At 39.2% G+C, this 19048-nt stretch overlaps 1 long non-coding RNA gene across 1 annotated transcript; it reads left to right on the top strand.

The window, feature by feature from the left end:
• The first annotated feature begins 7037 nt into the window (after positions 1–7037).
• LOC136017759 (uncharacterized) lies at positions 7038–16204 on the top strand. The gene is made up of 3 exons (XR_010614071.1): positions 7038–7102; positions 9403–9525; positions 15706–16204. It is a non-coding gene; the product is annotated as an uncharacterized LOC136017759 (long non-coding RNA).
• Positions 16205–19048: the final 2844 nt, after the last annotated feature.

The raw sequence follows: 19048 nt of genomic DNA, 5'->3' as shown, positions 1-19048 counted from the left end.
TTCTGGGTAAATCTGGAAAGACAAAAGCATTAGTATGTGGCTTATGCTAATACAGGTGTATCTGATGCTACCACATACAACAGATCATGACTGGAATAGTACTAACCAATGTCCATATTTCAAAAGAAAATGTAAAAAAGAAATTGAAAGGTTCCTAAAAAGAATTATATGAATGGCAGAAAACCTGCTTTACGAGGAGCTTGAGGAGACTGTATTACTTTACAGAAAGAAAAGTCTTCAATTTGGTATACAAACATACAAAGCAATCCAATGGCTAGAAGCCAAAGCTTCTATTCTAGATTAGCGATAAGGGGCACAGCAAAGGGAATAACTTACAAATGCAGAAAGCACTTTCCCACTATTTGAATTACATAAATGAACATTAGAAATTTTCAGGTGTCCTCTGTCTTGACCCAAGCTAGGAATTAAATTACAAAGCACCACTGCAAAAGTTCAATGGTTTCTACTACCCCTGTCAGGTAAATATCTTTTACCAAATTGAGGTAAAGATATTGGGAAGTACGATTTCCTTGGTCCTAGCTTAAGAAAGAAAACTGAAGAGAAAGGCAGTAGGAGGTGGCCCTTCCCTCCTACACAGCATTGACAGGCCAGACTTGCAGTAATGCATCCATTTTGGGGCTCCCCAGTACAAAAGAGACATGGACATACTGGAGACAGTCCAACAAAGGGCCACAAAGATGATAGACTGGAGCATGTCCTATGAGGAAAAGCTGAGAGAGGGCTGTTTAGCCCGAAGAAGATAAGGCTCAGGGGGATCTCACCTATGTATATATACAAATACCTGAAGGGAGGGTCTGAAGAGATGCTCTGAAGCCAGGCTTTTTCCAGCGGTGCCCAGTGACGTGGCTGGAAACAACGTGCACAAACTGAAACACAGCAGAGTCCATCTGAACATGAGGAAACACTTCTTTACTGTGAAGGTGACCAAGCACTGGCACGGGCTGCTCAGGGAGGTTGTGGAGTCTCCCTCCTTGGAGAGATTTAAAAGCTGTCTGGAGGTGGTCCTGGGCAACTGGCTCTATGTGGCCCTGCTTGAGAAGGAGTTTGGACCAGATGATCCCCAGAGCTCCCTTCCAGCCTCAACCATTCCATGGTTCTGTGGTTCTGAGAACAGAAAAGACTGAATGGGTCATGAAGGTGAAACAAAATTGTGGTAGCCACCAGCATTGCTTGCATGTATTTCTGACAATGATATGGCATGAATCTTTTTCACGTGTATTGCAGATGGTTTTTTCTTCTGTTCTATGGAGCTAAACTTTGCCTTGGGTTTTATCAGTAGAGTCTGAAGCCAGATCACTCCAAAGAACCTGTGATCTGGGGTCCTTCTTCTAATCAAAGACCTACCTTTTGATATGGTGGCATTCGGTGCTGGGAACAGAATGAAATGGAGCCTATGTGAGATGTCCAGCCAGTCTCTGCCAAAAATTTCTAGGGGAAAAGCACTAACACCTTGAAATGGATGAAAACACTTAATGTAAATCTGTTAGACTCTGTTCTAACACTAAATGGGTTAAGCCTTCTATTCTGTTAAATGAACAAAAGTGCTGTTACTGTTTCCTCCTTGCTTGCCAGTGTGGTTTCCTCTGCAGAAATATCTGTGACAGCACAGAATTTTTGAAGGCCTAGTTAGTGATGTTAGAAAAGAATGTCAGTTCACCAGGCAGTGTGGGGAATAATGTAATTTATGTGTATATCTATGTTTGTTAAGCATCTTGAGTATTCCTCACATCCCCATGAATCTTGTGTGGAAGTAGCCATGGAATGCAAAAATCGTCTAGGGAATTCCTCATCGCTAAGTTTAGCACTGAAGAGCTAATGGCTTCAGTATGCTGTATTGTTTAGATGCGAGGTTAAATTCAGAGATCAAACTCAGATCCTTTTCTGGAAAACCAGTCTAAATACAGTCAGGGTGTGGAAGCTCCATTTTTGATTGCCCTTCATTGGACCCTTGGAGGTAGAACACTTTGTTTAGCAGAGCAGTAACATGGATAAAGAAAAGGTGTTAACTTAGTTTTTCATTTCTAATTCTCCAGTCACTAAAACATTATCTGTCACCAGAAGAAGGAGCAGTGTTAAAAAGGACCACTGACCGTAAGGAAAAGCACATTCACTGAACTCATCAGAAAAACAGAGCTTACTTGTAAATTTAATTCCCACATCTTCAAAGGAGCCAGATTATGCAAACCGGCTTATTTAAGTCAAAAGGTGCAAAGGATCTAGATCACCGTAGTTCCATAAAATATGTCCCACTTTAATTCAGTTTTACAAATTGTTATATCTAGAATTTACTTTCCAACCCATGTTAATGGTTCTCTGCCTTTGTTCAGCCCTTTTAAATCTCCTGACCTATTTTCAATGGATAAGAAATTGCCTTTTGGTCATATTCCCATGTCACTGAAGTGACTGAAGAGTTTGGCCAGAATTCTGTGCCTTTAGAATACAAGAGCTGTAATCTGCTGTTAATGGCTACAGCTGTGCTTAGAAAGACTGCGAAGTAAAACCAGAGCTGCACAAACTGCTAGACTTATAAAAAAACCCCAAAAAGTCATTCCTCACTGGTAATAGCTGACCATCACAGGAAAATGGAACATTAATTATTTTTAGCTGCATTTATGCAACCAGGGCAGAAGACAGTTATATTAATAATAAAGACAAAAGATTACTCAAATAGAGTCTTCTGTGGCCTGTGCCGGATTACAGTAATGAAAACAGTTTATCAACAAATATTGTAAAATCAGCAAAAGATAGAAATCCATATCTCCATCTGCTTTCTTTTATGTAACATTGGTAAACTCAGCAGAATGGTCAAATATGATGATGTGAAGGTAATCTGGAGTTATAGAAAGTGGTTCACATAATACAGCAATACCACACTTTTGCCTGACCAGCTGATATTTTAGGTGTCTTCTCTTGGGCAATCCAAGAAGGTTCACTAAACCTGTAGTACAGAATACTGTTTTTGATCTCTCCCACAATGCCTTATATGCAGTCAGCATAACCTTTACATATGCTAATGAACACTGGTGCAAGGGGGTAGCACTTTCAAAAATAGCATTACGTACTCTGAATTCCAGAGAGATTCCTACCCATAGCATCCTCTTCCCTTTTCCTGGCTGCTGCCTGGCAATAGTCTCCTCTGCACAAAAACATCAATAGTGTCAGCCAAGCCATTTAAATATGGAAGCCACTGCGGTTAATGTAGATCTTGCCTTCTTGCTTTACCCCAGCTCCTTAGAGGAGGAGGGAGGGAGTGACTACATCCTCTGATTTGAGATAACTGCAGCTCTCTATCAGAGATAACTGCATGCTCCAGTGCACACAGCACCTGGCCTCCTGCTGCTGCTCACAACCAGCCTTTCAAAGGTGCACGTCCTAAATGTTTTGTAGTATGAAAATTCAGGCAGACTTTGTGATTCCCACAGGTGACTTGTGATTTTTCTTTTGTGACATTATTTTGGACAGTGGAAAGTGTGCTCCTTATGCACCTGCTTCTGCCATAGCCCCTGCAGTCGAGGGCAGCCTCTGCAGGTCCAGGGCTGGGATCCAGATCAACTCAGCATCCATCTGGACTGGGCAGTAAAGAGAGATGGGATTTTGCTCCCATACCTGGAGTCCTGCAGTGAGCGCTCAGCTAGGGTCAAGAGATACCATTAATAACTGCAGGTTTTGAAAGAGCTGAAGCAAAACATCAGTTGATAAAAAATTTATCCTTGCTAAACAAAAGGGACTGAACAGGAGAGAGAATTTTCACGATAATTCAAGAGTAGATCATAAGCTTTTCACAAGCTATTTTTGAAGTCCTATGTTGTTTGTTGTTTTTTTTTTTTAACTGGTTGTGTGTTTGTAAAAGTTGTACATGGATTTAATATTATACGTAGAACTGAAAAATCAGTATATATGAGAAAGACAGGTTTTCCTACCTATGCTATTTAATTTATGCTGAGAATGGTTACAGGTAGGGCAAATGAGGAGAAAATTATGTAGTTCTTCCAATGTAATACCCCTGCCTTACCATTCCTTTTTCTAAGTAGGCGTAGATAAGACATGGTGCAGAATGTGAATCCCCTTATTGATGGATAAGCAGAAGTATAATATTGCAGTGAAACTTGGAACTTCAGCATTTCTGAAGAGATTACCTACTGTTCAATGCAGGATAGTTACAACAATCAAAGAAAAATCTAAGTTAGCTCATTTTGCTAAAGACACTGTCATTTTCTACTAGCAAGACATACTGCATTTTGCTATTTCATGGTCACTGGTGCTATTCTATCATTCTGTAGAAAAAAAATCATCTACAGAATTGTCCAAATTTTTTTGTGGCAAGGACAAAATAAGCTTTCCACACTAAATTAAGGTAGATTTAGATTGCATATAAAATACAAAACAAACCTTTCTGATGCTATCCAAAACCAGCAGCAGGCTGCACCATTACCACTTTTTTACATTTAAAATATTGTATGTATAGTAAAGGTAGATGACAATAGCAGTTTAAATCAGTTATGTTATCTACTGAAATGGGAAATCAGAAGTACATAAAGGAGCAGAAAACAAGCAAACAAAAATTCCATAAACTGCATTTTAATGTGACAAAAAAAGTTCAGGCTTTATGATGACAAAGACCAAGCAGAATATGAATACTAGCAACTTTTTTAGTAAACGTGCACTTTGAACGCAGAGCTTTGGGCATAACACAAAACTTGCTTTGTAATGACAAAATTTCGTTCACCCCAAGTTGAATTTGATGCTGGAATACATTTCTATGAGGAATACTGTTGTTCTTGTGAAAACTGAGATATTCATAATGATTCTTTAATTATTAGCTGAGACATAGGACAAAATATGTCTTCACCCAGTGTTGCTAATAGCACCTGGTTGATGTAGGTCTTTGTTTTTTCACACATCTCAAGTCACATGAGGATAATGTTGACCTTATTTCAAGGAAGAATTATTCATGTCACTTCCTTTAGTTATAGAGGTTGTTCACCCAGACATGCCTGACTGAAATAGAAAGGATGGATTTAGAAATTCAGTGCCAAACACGCCGAGTCGACAAAGTACTTTATTTAATCTGTAAAATTAGTTCCAGAGCTACAAAAGGCAGAGGAAGAGACAGATCCAGTACACCCACTGAAGAATTCTAATATCATTTAGGACCTCAAGCAGCCACCTGTCAACTTCTATCCCTAATATAGTCCATATTCTTATCTAGCCAAACTGCTGCATTAGTAATTTTTTTCTCTCCACTTTTACTGTGGTATCTGCACTACCATCTCTCTCACAGCCCAGCCTCTCAGCTCTCTCAGTTCCTTATTTTTTCCCCAACAGAACCTCTGGAAATCTGACATTCTTGAAGATGCCTTCCTAGAAGTGCTCTCTGGAAAATACACTTATTGCTCACTCCTTAGTCACCATTCCTTCTCTTTACTTTAAACTCCAAGGAAAGGCAATTGAAACTTTTATGTGTCAAGGTGACAAAGGAAAGCTACATTTAAGCAGAGTATAAAGTTCAGAATACCTACAGTCTTCACAAGTGGACATCTTTAATGTCTTCCAAGTCCCTTTCTCCTCTTCCTTAAGTCCATTCTTACTGCTACTTGGAATTTAGTCTGAACAAGGACAAACTATAAGAAGTCCAAATCTTTTCAGTCTTAAGTTTCAAATGAAAGAAATCCCCATCTAACAGCTATGCACTCCTAAATGCCTGCTTAAATCTAGCCCTAAAAGAAGAAATTATATTAATCTGCTTTCATTTTGAGTAGAATATCATGCAGGAAGATAAAAAATGCTCAACCAATGCACTTTGGAGTGTCATTCAGATCAGACAAATATCCCTATATGCAGGAGGTTTAATGGATTTTCCACGGAGGTACTAGTCAAGTCAAGCCCTCTTCAGCATCAGAAGTGTGCCTTATATCATGAGACACCTTGTTTTGCAGGTATATGTTCTCTGTTGTCCACTTTCAGTATGCTATGGAGCACAGCATTTGGTACCAGTCGTCTTCATGTTTATTGACTCATAAAGGTTACCAAATGACAAGAAATGCTTGTTATGTCATACACCATTACTTGTGTGGACATTACAGTAGGCATTCCTTCTACTCACATTTTAGTCCAATGTGACTGCTGTTTTCCACAATTAAGCAGGAATAGGTAATAACTGCCTCATGACAAGCTTATTTTGTAGAGCCTGAGAACCCAAGCAGCAAAGGATTAGCAGTGCTGCTTTTATAGTTCATGTTCATATTGGTGTAGTAAGTAGCTAAACTGACAAAATGGTAGTATTCCACTGACATATCTTTCTATTTTCACTCCTTTACGTAAGTGCATCCATTTCCATGTTTATTCCATTATCATTCACTAATAAAGGAAATAACTGAGACAGATTTTCTTTCAAATAGCGCTCTGCATCATTGACTTTATTTTAGCTTTGCTGTAGTTACACTAATAAAAACAAGTATGTGAGATATGAATGGTTTTGTCACAGCCATTATCTTTCTCCTCATGGCTTTTTGAGTTCAGCATGGACTGTGCACGTAGCTTTTGGAACCACAGAAATAAAGGTAGGAAAGGACCTCAGGAGGTCACCCATTGCCTCTTCCTGCTGCAGGACGAGCAGCCAAACGACAGCTAAACAGATCTGAGTTCTCTCCTAGCCGTTAACATCTGATGCATGCCCATATGACAGTTGCTGGTAGCTGTTCAACTCAGCCTCAAGATCTGATCTCTTTATAGATGCCGTGATTTTTAATAGATAATGTGATTCATACTGTGCATTGCATGTATAGCTCTTTCCATTTCACGCTCCTACTGTCTCCCTTCGCAATGCTCTGTGTCGGCTGCAGGTCTGAAAATCTAAACATTGCAGCAGAAAGAAGGCATTTCCACTGTCCCTTTACCCAGTGCTATGATCTGCAAATAGTTTACATCAGCCTCTGTGTTCTCTGATAAATCCTCTGCTTTCACAACCCTGAGAAGTTATAAATAGCAACACATGATACCGTGTCTTGAAAAAGCCACCCAACTTCCCAAGAAACTGATTGCCCAACAGAAAATGCAGGAAAAAGAGCAAATAATGTACCAGGTAAGCAAAAGGTCTAAGACTTTGTTTCATGCTTTCTTTCATGTGCAAAGCACTCAGAAATTACACAAGTGTGATTTCTAAAACGATGAAGTTTGCGGAGGCTGCACAGAGCTTTCCTTGAAAATCCTTGTGCACAATGGGACCTGCACTGGGATAATGAAGTGGTCTCCAAGCTGGTGGTCTCTGTTCTAGCAATACATTACTTTCCAGGTGTTGTTTTGCTTATTTGTTTCCCTGAGGCATTCATCATCTTCATACTGCCAGGCATTGTTAAAATTGCTATGGAGAGGCCTACATGTAATGGTAGGAGCTTGTGTGCAACTATATAGAGTTTACCCACAGCAAAATGTGCAATGGAAATTTTGCCAGTGAGTCTGGGATTTTATCCTTGGGACTGCCCCTCTCTTAAGAGTTACAGATGATGTACAAAAGTATTACTAGCTTTGCTTCAGAAGGGAAACATCAGACAATGAGCAAACTTCTCTATCTATCGCTGTTGCTAAGTGTGTCTTAGCTCATTGTGCCAGCTCATTGCCTTCGAAATCTTGTCTTTGTGCTTTTTCTGACAGAATAGCATTAGCAAATTGTACACTTTAAAACCTTGTGTGGGTTTGGATGTTGGTTTGGGTTTTGTTTTCTTTCTCTCTGGGTGGGAGTTGTCTGGTACAATGTGCTTACCCAGTGTCATCACGGTGAACTCTAGCTAGAGTGATGCCAGGAAGAAGAGCTTGACAGTATGGAACAAATTTCTAACAACCAGCAAGGGCACAGCCTCACAGCCACCTTGGCAGAACTTGTACCCAAGTGCCTTCAAACTTATACAACCTTGCTCTGTATAGAACCTGCCTCACAACAAACGCCAGGGGTTAAGAATGAGAAGATTTGAAATTCACCATAGAAACAGAAACTTAGAAAGATTCAGTGGCCAAGATATTAACTTCCAGACATAAGTCTCAGGCAAAAATTTGAGACCTATAGTCCATTCCCACTTTAGGATGATGCACTATGATATGCTGTATTGTAATATGTTTCAGGGTAGGACAGCATTCTAGATTCACTGGAGAAAAGCAGTTTCATTCCCATCTGGGTCTGAAAAATCTATGGCTTGATCTTGGGAACAGTCGAAATAACTGACTCACACAAAGAAGAAAGTTTCTCCTACAAGCAAAGTTGTTCCATGTCTTCAGTACCAAGTCTAAAACTTGATGTGTCAAAGACAAAAATGCACTGGTACTTAGTTGCCAGCTGGGCTTAAACCACAACAGTGATATACTGGCAACAGTTGATTTGCAGCACCCCAATTCTAAACAGTTATGTCATGCTGCAAGTATTTCCAGAGACACTCGCAAATAGCAGACACGTATCTAACTGCCTGTTAGTATAAGGACATGCAGGGGACCACATTTCCAGCTCTTCATCATTAGAAAGTGATTGAGACAATGTCCTAAATTCCAGTGATCCAGCTGGAATGGATGCACGCATAGGACCCAATGCATACAAATCATCCCACTAGACTCTTCACTTAGCTTGTTCAGTTCCTCTTCAAGCAGAGTTCCCGTTTATACTAATGGGACTACTTTCACAAGGGAGGTCATAAGTGTACGAGTCATTGCACTGCTCCTAAAGATAGGTCATGGCCCTTAAGTACACATTTATCAAAGAGCTGATAGGTAATAGATGATGTAACACTGATGATTGAAGAAGACATTTTTTGGCAAAATTAATTACATGGAGTGAATTAACTTTATGGATCAAAACCCCATAAAGCACAGTAGGCCAACTGAAGAACGGATGTTTTTATTATTGAATGCTTCTATTAACAAGAATGTAATATACAACATGCACAAGAACAAGCTAAATTCTTTATAACTCAGAGAAGATCATTAAGTTCATTGGGATTGCTTCTAAGAATGGTAATTTTAGATGATTTTAAAAGTTCAGCTGAAACAAAAAACCTCTTTTTAGATTTTAAGGACCCAGAAGGGTTATGTATAGCAATCCTGAGGAGTATTTAAACTAGCTAGATAAATCATCTATATAAATGTATTCTGTCAAAGTAAAAACAACCAGGAAATCTGGCCATGTCATGGATTTCCAAGTCTCAAGCTTAGGACTATGGAGACACTGAGGAGCTGTTTGCCCAGCTAAGCACAGGTAGTGCGGCTTCTGAAAGAGGCTAACACCAAGAGGGAATGAGAACTTGCTGGAAGTATGTTTAACAGTCGGTTTGGGAACAGAACTGTGATTTTAACTTCTGTCAGTGGAAGTCTTAATCGATGCTGCTCTTCCTTGTTCTGCAGCTATTCATCTATGTACAAATATGTATATGCCTGTCACAGCACTACTGCTCTTCGGAAGGGAGACTAAAGCAGCGGTTCCAGAGAGTTACAGAATCTGGTAAAAGCTGGTATTCGTGCAGAAAGGTATTTGTGATTTTCAGAAAGAAAGGAGGTGGCAGCACAGTATTTGCAGAGGATGCTCAGCTTTGGAATGATATAGGCAGAAGGGACTATGAGTATGCAATTTGGGTGAGAGCATACAGTGTGAAGATTATACTTCTTTCCCTGACTGTACCTGTCTCTGAGGTTGCAGACGCCTCCAACACCAGGGCTTCTAGCCTTGCTCTACACAGGTTTCATCAATAAGGATTTCAAACTGCCTAGGGCATTCAGTGATTCATCTTATAACTCAGTGTTGCAAGCTGATGGAGCTCAGCCAGACTCAGCAACAGTGGAAAGTTTTCAATGTTGTTTTTTTTCTTTTTTATTTCAAGACTATTATCTACCCCTCTGCTCACAGAGCCCTGCTCAGAGCCCACTGACCATCCATTCCATATATCTCACTGCAGGGTGCTTCAGTTTTGAAAACGCTCAGTTCCCACAGTGATACTATTCCTAGCATGTGAACAGCACAGCTACAGCATTCTTCCTGGGTACATCCCTAAGAGCATATGATGTTTTAAAGCAAGCTGGAGACCTGAGAACCACACTTGAATGATCAGATATGAACTTACAGGATTGTCCTAAGGAGGAAGTATGATGCAGGAAAGTAATTTTCTGAATTTAGAACCATAACACTTATGATATTTGTGTTGCAAGGCAAAACCCTGCATAACCAGACATTGGGTAATGTAGGTTTAGTGGAAGTGGTGTTACACGTCTAACCATTTACCTCCCTATTTCACTCCAATAATCATGTTACCTGGGGACAGGCCTCCTGGAAGTACAGGCAGGGTTTCTGTGATAGATTGCTGATATTCGCTCAAAAAAGCAAGACCACCGAACCTTTGCACTTGTCAATATTTGTACTCTAGCAGCTGGTGACTAATGGCTTAACACATTGATTCTTGTTGCCACCCTCCCCCTGTCTTCCAGGAAAAATAAGATTCAGTTTCCCAACTCAGGGGACTAGAAAAAAATAAAAAAGGGCAGCCCAACCCCTGCCTCCAAAATAAATATTCTTTATTCTCACAGCGTCCTTTACGTCCAAATACACCCCAGGCTTTTATTAAAAACAAAAACAAAACCAAAATACTCCACCCACTACCAGCAACAAACCCAGCAAAGACAACGATGTCTATTTTAGGGGCAAAGCCTTAGTGTTTTGCGTGAGTTCCCTCAGGAGGTTTCTACTTGATCTGGAACCAGAGCCCAAGACTCACATTTCAGGACCCTGTCTGCTGCGTCAGTACAACCTACCTAGTACTACCCTGCCCAACTCTTGCCTGCAGATGTTTGCATCCAACTTGCAGTCATTTATTGGCAGAGGTGGGGACGTTCAAGCAGCATGCTTAGCAGCCAAGTATCACCCCCAGCACCCCTGAATAGCATTGCACCAACTTACAGTTGCTGCCTCTCACCACTACACTTAGGTAAAGAATGAAGCAAAACCAAACCAAGTTCATTCTGTGTATAAGCATGGTCAACACAGGCATAATTCCACAAAACAGCCTGCGAAGGGTCAAAGACCTGGAGTTCAACTCCTTTGACTTCCAAGATCAAGCCTGGTCTTCTCACCCACTGACTTTAGCATATATCATTACAATTCACTTTACTCCTCCTGTTTATGAAAATGGCTGGTCTTATTAAGTAGGAACTCTCTTCTTGGCAAAACCAAACAGACCTGTACTGCATTAAGCAGGCAGTCACATTACACACTATGCCAGGATGTAACTCACCAATGATTAAAGTTTGATTTCCTTAATGAATTTCTGAAAGTATACAGTTTCACATTTTATAATTTTTGAAAAGATAAAAATGAAAAAGGGAAAGGGAAAACAAATACAGCCCAAGGAATCGTTAAATTGTCTTATGCCATGGTTTTTCTGCCAAGGCTATCCAAAAGGAAGGATGCTGACAGTAAAGTGGTGCTTCCTCAGACTCTGCCTTTAAGGAATTGGCTCTGCCAAGAAGTCTTGATGGAATTCTTAGTTTATGGCAAGATTTAAGTCAAGGTTGCAGCAAGAATACTGTGTGTCCCTTCAGCTCAAGGGTCCCATTTCTTGGGCCAGGTATTGCCAAGACATCCTGCGTGAAACCTCTTCCCCAGCCCACACACAGTCCCAGAGATGGCTGATGCATGTTACATAACAGGGGTCCAAGTAAAATCCACAGGTGTCAGAAGCCAGAACTGGACCTCAGAACATCAGAACAACTCAGAACAATCTTCTTCAAGAGTATCTTCAGCATGAGGCTGAAGCAAGACAGATTTTCAACCTATATTTATTTGTTCATATGCAATCGCTTGCTTAGTAATTGTCTATCATAATTACCTTTACAAATCCACCTACACAAGCATAAACCAAAAAGGCTACTTACTTTTTTAAAATGAAAATGTTTCTCCAGTAAAAAATTGATATTGCAACAAAAATGAGTTTTCCTTTCTTTCTCTGCGCTAAAAAAAAAAAGCATCTGTTGATCTGTAACGTTCCAATTTTTGCTGGATATAGTTTATTCCAAATTTAAGTCAAATAAATCTACAAATTGGTATTTTTTCTCAAAACTTACCAACATCTGAGGTTTTTGGGAAGATAGTTTTACATAAAACTACCTGAACACATAGGATTGTTACTTCTTTCTTTTTCGTATTGTTTTTGAAAGGTCTTCCACAGCAGTCACTTATAGGTTGCCAGAAACATAATGCCTGTGAGTATATCAGCCACATCCCTCAGCTGACCACAAAGACATTACTATTCTTAATATTGGGGTTTGGTACTAAATGATCCTTAAGGTCCCTTCCAAGTCAAACCATTCTATGATTCCATTATTCTAATGCTACATTTATGGGTTTTAAGACAGACATCTTAAACCGGAAAAAGCAACATTTAGCTGAAAGTCCTCTGCATGAACTGCAAAAACCAGGTCAGGTAGCAGAGTGAAACAACTAAGTTATGTGAAGTGGCAGAAGGCCGTTGGTGAAGCTCCAAGACGATAGGGTGCTTGAGTTAAAAAAACAAAATACCTGATCACTTGAGCTGTTACAAGATATCGCCAAAATAAACCACAATTATTTATTCAGATGATGTTCCTTGGCTTTCCTTTCAGGAAAACTGCCAGAAAATAAATGAAGTATTCACTGAATCAACAGCCCAGAAAAAACACTTAAAGAAAAGTCTGAAGTCAGAATATGTAACACGCTTCATTTAACTAAGCAATATAGTTAGATAAAGACTTGTCTTTCTTTAGCTTACTGAGATTGTTTCTTACCATTTAAAATGTAACAGGTTTATTTAGAATGAAAACAATTAAATAGTGCGGTGAGTTATGCCACCAGCAAGAAAAGACACCCAAAATAATCTTTCTATTTCCATTTATGAGAAATATTTTCCTCTCTAATTTCTCTCTTTCATATCAGTGCTACTTGGCCAGTTTAGGCTTTAGTGATTTTGCTACATGATATATTATACACAGGGGATAATCAAGTTGATCATTACCTTTTAACTGCCTGGGTTTTTTTCATTAAACATGTACCTAAAAGCCTGGGTTATGGAGGCAATAAACACGAATAGGGGGCAGTGGTCTGGAGTTCATCAGCCATCTTCAGTGTGGAAATACACAATGTCAAAATCCAAGAAGCCTGAGGTATGAGATCTCATGCTAACTGCTGCCTTGCATAGGAAACATGGGAAATACATGGGAGTCCTCTAAGATTGACTTGCCTTGGGCCATCTTCTGAGAGATGTGCACCAGTGGAAATCAAGTCTCTTATCTTGTACTGTCTGGACCCATTGGCTTTGTCAGAACTCAGGCAAGAAGTACAGAGGAGGCTGTAGGGAGAGTGGAATAGTGGTGGTAACAACCATGGAGAGCCAAGTGAGAAGGGTCATTTAAAGAAAGGCACACAGTATCTCAGGATGCAAGACCTGAGAGCCCCTGGCATGTCTGCTTTTAACTGCCATGTGTGTGTCATTTATGCCTGAAGTCAAAGTATTGCTAAAACAGAAAGGTAATATGCCCAGTTGCTGTGAGAGTAACTGCTGTAGTGTTAAAATACTTCATGGCTAAATTAATTTAACTGATACATCTGACAGCACAACCTGTTTCTTAATGCCTAAAGCCTGACTAATGCAAAGCATATGAAAACAAGTTAAATTACAATGTACTCCATCTACAGTTTATGTGGTAAGTAGATTAGATCATGCCTACAAAAACAGTGACATAACTCTCTCCCCCTACCTTTTTTCCAAGGAAATATATACCTTGGGCACAACGGATAGAAACCTATACATGATTTTCAGCAACTGTCTGCTGTCAAATGAAACTCACAAAATTGTTTCATTAATCCCAACTAACATTTGGGTCTAAAGCACTCCAAACAAAGTGTGAGCCAATTTCTCTGTAAAAGACCTTATTAACAACGAGAGAAAACATGAATAGAGAAGTTTTGAAGAACCCTAACTTTCTTTCTGTTGCTAAGGGATACACTTCCTTAGTATACCCCCATGTTCCCAGCAAGTCTGACTCACAAGAAATCTGGCTTGCAGTAAATAATGAAAGCCCTGCACTGCTGAAAACAATGTAAGAAGGGTTAAAAATAAAACCTTATCAAATGACCAGCAAATGAAGTCCTACTTTATACATCAAGTTCCAGACAATAGGCAGGCTTTACTACACAAGTGCTCTCTATAGGCTACGTAACACACCTGGAAAATGGTTGTTGAGACAGATTGGATGTAATTCCTTTTGGAAAGTGATGTTTTTACTGAGCTATTCCCCGTTCTATTGAGCTCAAACAGCTCCTTGCTATTTGTGTCCTTTTTTAACTTATTTTCTTTTTCTCTGCAGCAGATGCCACTGCCAAGTATCTTTCTCCCACGATGTCTCCCTGTCACTCTCACTCTTCATAACCTTTACTTGTTACATGGAATGGTTTCAGGGATGCGGAGGTTAAGGCTGGAACTTACCCAAGTGACTTCCAGTTTTGGATGTCTCCATATGGGGTGTCTGAAACTAGTGACATCTTGGGGATGGAGGTTTTAGTTCCCATGAAGTTCAGAGAAAGCTATTGGTGGTCGTAACTTCTAAAATTAGGAATTACTTCTGAAAATTTTCACTAATCTGCTTTACCCCAAAGGTCACTGTGGAAAGCAAATACAAAGTCGTAATGCTGGCTTTGGCATCTGCTGGCTAGATTTCACAGGAAAGAAAAAACCTCTTTGCTCCTCCATATATGCTTACACATGTACTTACCTATTCTGTGCCCATAGCTGCAAGATCCTCTCCCTCACTTTGTCTTGCTCTCACCACCATGACCACTTGGAATGACCGGATTTGGATTTCCTATGGTATTTTGCTGAAACTATTCACATGAATTAAGATATTCATGAGTTTAGAGACTGACCTTAACCAACTGACTCAAAATAACTTTAATTATGGAGACTACTTCCTTTAAAATGCAAAAAATGTCTGCATTTTAAAACAAATATAGGATGCATAACTATATTATTGTCTTTATAACTCTATAGATGTGTAATCAAAATACACAACTTGAAAATCTGAGACAACTATAAAAGCAATCCATTGTAATAAATGAGGGAAAATTACCAAACAGGATTTTTATCACTTGTTCACCTGAAAAGCAGATTAAGGGAAATTTTTCCACTATTTTCTGAAGGTCTTATGCAGAGCTATTAATCCTGTGACTCACAAGTCAGTAAAAGGTCAGTGGTCTTTACATGTACTCACACTAACAATTATATTATAACAAAGTTAAAAGAAAATCCCCATTGGGGAAGGATAATAAAAACCGGAAAAGAAATGTGAGTAATAGGGGAAGAAGAAAAAATTCAAAGGGGCTAACTTTAAAATGAAACATTGTTTTTGATTATTGCAACACAGGTGCTACAAGAGGGGAGAAAAAAATCTTAAAAAATAACTGGGACAATTTTTCACGCAAACACAGGAACTTTCTTACAAATCCCCTATCCCAATTTATTTCCCCTTGTTTGTCATTATGCTTACTATTAAACTTCCCGGTAAAATAAATAATTGCTATGAAATCCTGTGAACTAAATCCTGTAGTTCTTGTTCAAGAAAAAATTCCCACTGACTTAAGTAGAAATTGTATTTGAGCATGGCTTTGATCAAACTTATTTTATATTCTAGATTGCCGTGACTGAAGCAGCAGGAAACTCTATCAAGCAGATGGAAATTTGAGTTTAAAAGCAGTCCTTCTATAATCTGTTCCTCCTAACGCACTTCACATCTGGAGGAATACCCATGTTAAGCAACATTTTATTCATCCAAGCCAAAACACCTCCAAAGTCAGGAGTCTTCGTATGTCTCTTTCACTGCAGCCGAGTAGAAAGGGGTATGGGTTTAGGGAACATTTTACATTCCATGTAGGTAATTTAACCATTTTTGTTATAAAGTTTCCAAATGCTGAACACTGGAGTCTCATGTAAAAAGAGTGCCAGTGGCTTTAGGAAAATTATGTGTGAGATGTTTCTTTTTATTTTGAACTCTGACTGAATCTACAGCAGTGTATCAGCACGGTTTGACCAGATCCTGCTTTGGCTTTCAGGACAGTCTGAAGCGCTCTTCTTTCTTAAGCCTTCAAGTCTAATATTGTCTTACATTTCCTGCCTAGAGAAGCCATATTGTTGCCTCCCATGATAAAACAAGAAATTACTCTTAACAGATTTACATGAAAAAATTGACCCCTGGATTAAAAGCTATTGACTGAGATTAACTGATGTTTTGCTTTTGGCTTAAATAGGGTCACCAATTAACCTAGAAACATTCACTCCAGTTTCAAAAGCTGAATTTGGTGGTTTCTTCCTTATCTGTACATGGAGCTTGTACAGTTCTTTTGCATTAGTGGGTGGACATCAGAGATGGTCATCAACAGTGGCACTAATCTGTTCCCTACTTCGGATAAATGATTCCCACATTCCAAAGATGTGATTACAGTAGCACATAAAAGGCAGGGAAATTTTAGAAATTCACATCTTCTCAATAGGCTGTGCTACCAAATTTTAAACTCCACTTTATGCCAAAGAGATATGCTGACCTGTATGCATACTGCTAGGAAAAAGGCTGATATACATATAAACTATAAAAGACTTTGTACTTTCTGAGTGAGTTCTGTGTATATGAAGGTCTATCTTTAGCTATTAGATGTTTCATAAATCAGAAAAAGGATGATTAATCACTGGCACTATCTTTTTCAAGAAAGATGATAAGCAGCTCCTTCTACCCTAAACCCGTCTGATTAACTAACCATTGTCCCATTTAAAGATATGGGATCTCTGTTGCTGAAAGTGAGTTTAAGGCCATGTGGTTGTGCAAAGCCCCATGTGTCTTTCCCAGTCAACATGCTTGTGTTAGCCCTTGCAGTCTGAACAATTTCCTGTTCACTTCATCATACTTTGTACACCCACACTTCAATGTATGCTGTTCCTTACTACTTACTGCTTCTAGCACCTATCATGAAATAGAAGCAATACTGTCCTTCCCAAATCCTGAAACATACTGTCCTACACATACTGAACTCAGTGGCTGACATTATAGTTTGAAGATTTCACTTGCAGCTCAGTGGGAAGAAAGGCTCCAGATAGTTGCACAATGACATCTTTTGACCATAACATTCAACTGGGAAAAGATGCACACAGACAACATTCACCTGGACATTTGATACAATTAGCAAAAAACCCAAGAGGGTATCCAACTTCTAAATATTTAAAATTAGGAGATTTACAGCCGTTCAGAGAGCACTGCAGTTGTGTCGTCACAGTAACAAGTAGCAGCAATACCATTGCTGAACCAAATCACATTTGCAGTCAGTCTCCCAGCATTGTATTCAACAGAATATATCTGAATGCTTTCCATCTACTAGCACATGAAAGAAGGATGTTAACTTAAACGAGAAGTAGGGACACAGGATTACAGTCACATCTCTTATTTAATATGAAAGCAACATAGTGGGAAAGTCATGAATGGAGTTTTTGAAATATAATACTCACCATATTCTCTAATGTTCTGCTGTGATTCAAGGCAATTCAACCTTAATCAAACTTCAGAACCCTGGTCATTCATTTGCAAATGTTTAGCTTTTTTTTTTTTTTTTTTTTTAAGAAATCTGTGACTATTGATATAATTAAGAACTATTCAGCAGGTTGCTATGGGAAACTTTTTCCAGCTAACCCAATACATCTACAGAGATTTCAGTTACTTAATGGTTCATTGGAAGTAGAAGATAAGATTTATATTGAAGAGTCTGCATGGGTGGCCTTTTTAAGATAGACAAAATATTTATCTTCATTAACAAAAAAAAAAAAAAAAAAAAAAAGAAAAGATAGAAAATGCCCAACAACAAAAAACCTAGAAAAACTTTAAAGTGTCTTCTCTTGTGTCAATACAGAGGGGGAAAAAAAGTTAACTTCCTCCTTATATTTATCAGGTTACTTGCAGGAAAAAGAAAAGTAACAAGAGTTGCCCAGGGAAGTTGTGAATGCTCCATCCCTGGCAGTGCTCAAGGCCAGGTTGGACAGTCTTGGGTGAGATGGTCTAGTGTGAGGTGTCCCTGCTCATCTCAGGGGGGTTGAAACTGCATGATCTTAAGGTCCTTTCTAATCCAAACCATTCTGTGATTCTGTGAATACTAAAGGAGGAAGAATGGCATACTATTTGAGTGAGGGGCTGATTCATTTCTTCTCTTTGCTTGTGTCATTTCATTTTGATTGATTGTTAGAAACACTCATCTCAGAAGAGGAATGTTTGCATCCTTTGACTGGTTTTCATGCTGAGTCATTACACCATCTAATTTAAAGATCTAAAAACAAGCATGTACACTTTGTAGTCTGCAGGAAGCAATGAAACTGAGTTTAAAAGTACATTTTCTTAAACAGGTACTGAAAGCGGCTCAAGGATGCAGAAAAACCCCTAAAATATTTTCCATGCCATTTCAGAAAGAGCTTGGGGAACTTTTCTTTGAGAAATTGTCTTTTTAACAACCATTCCTTATACCATGCTCTATAAGACTTGCAGCAGCACAGAACAGTGCTCTAAACTGTGTACGTGCTTGTTAAATACTCTTTAGATAAGACTTGCTCCAGCCAACCACACTGTTTTAATGTAAGTGTGGATGAATGTCACTGGTAGAGCACCACTTAGCTCTACCCCTGCTGTTCCTGGCAACTGAAATCTCCCCAAATCCCGTCCTTCCAAAGTGAAAACTATGTCCCAAGGCAGCAGGTATCTGTAGAGCAGCCTCAGGTAGATGTGAATTCAACAGTCCAGAAGAGAAAGCAACAAGAGCTGGTGTCCACAGTTACTACTCCAGACCAGTATAGCCCAAATCTCACTTCAGTGCCTTTACCTGAAGTTCCTGGTTGCCTGGAGCTAAGTTTGCAGGCACTTTCTAGGCTATTCACACCTAGATAAATTCTTAGTAGCGGCTAAATACGAAAGGAGAAAACATCGCACTGATTTCTCCCCATGTGAACTG

Source organism: Lathamus discolor, chromosome 6 (assembly GCF_037157495.1).
Source record: "Lathamus discolor isolate bLatDis1 chromosome 6, bLatDis1.hap1, whole genome shotgun sequence".
In the NCBI taxonomy this organism is placed as follows: Eukaryota; Metazoa; Chordata; class Aves; order Psittaciformes; family Psittacidae; genus Lathamus; species Lathamus discolor.
The sequence above is the reverse complement of the archived record's forward strand: the minus strand, read 5'-3'. Positions and strand labels throughout refer to the sequence as shown.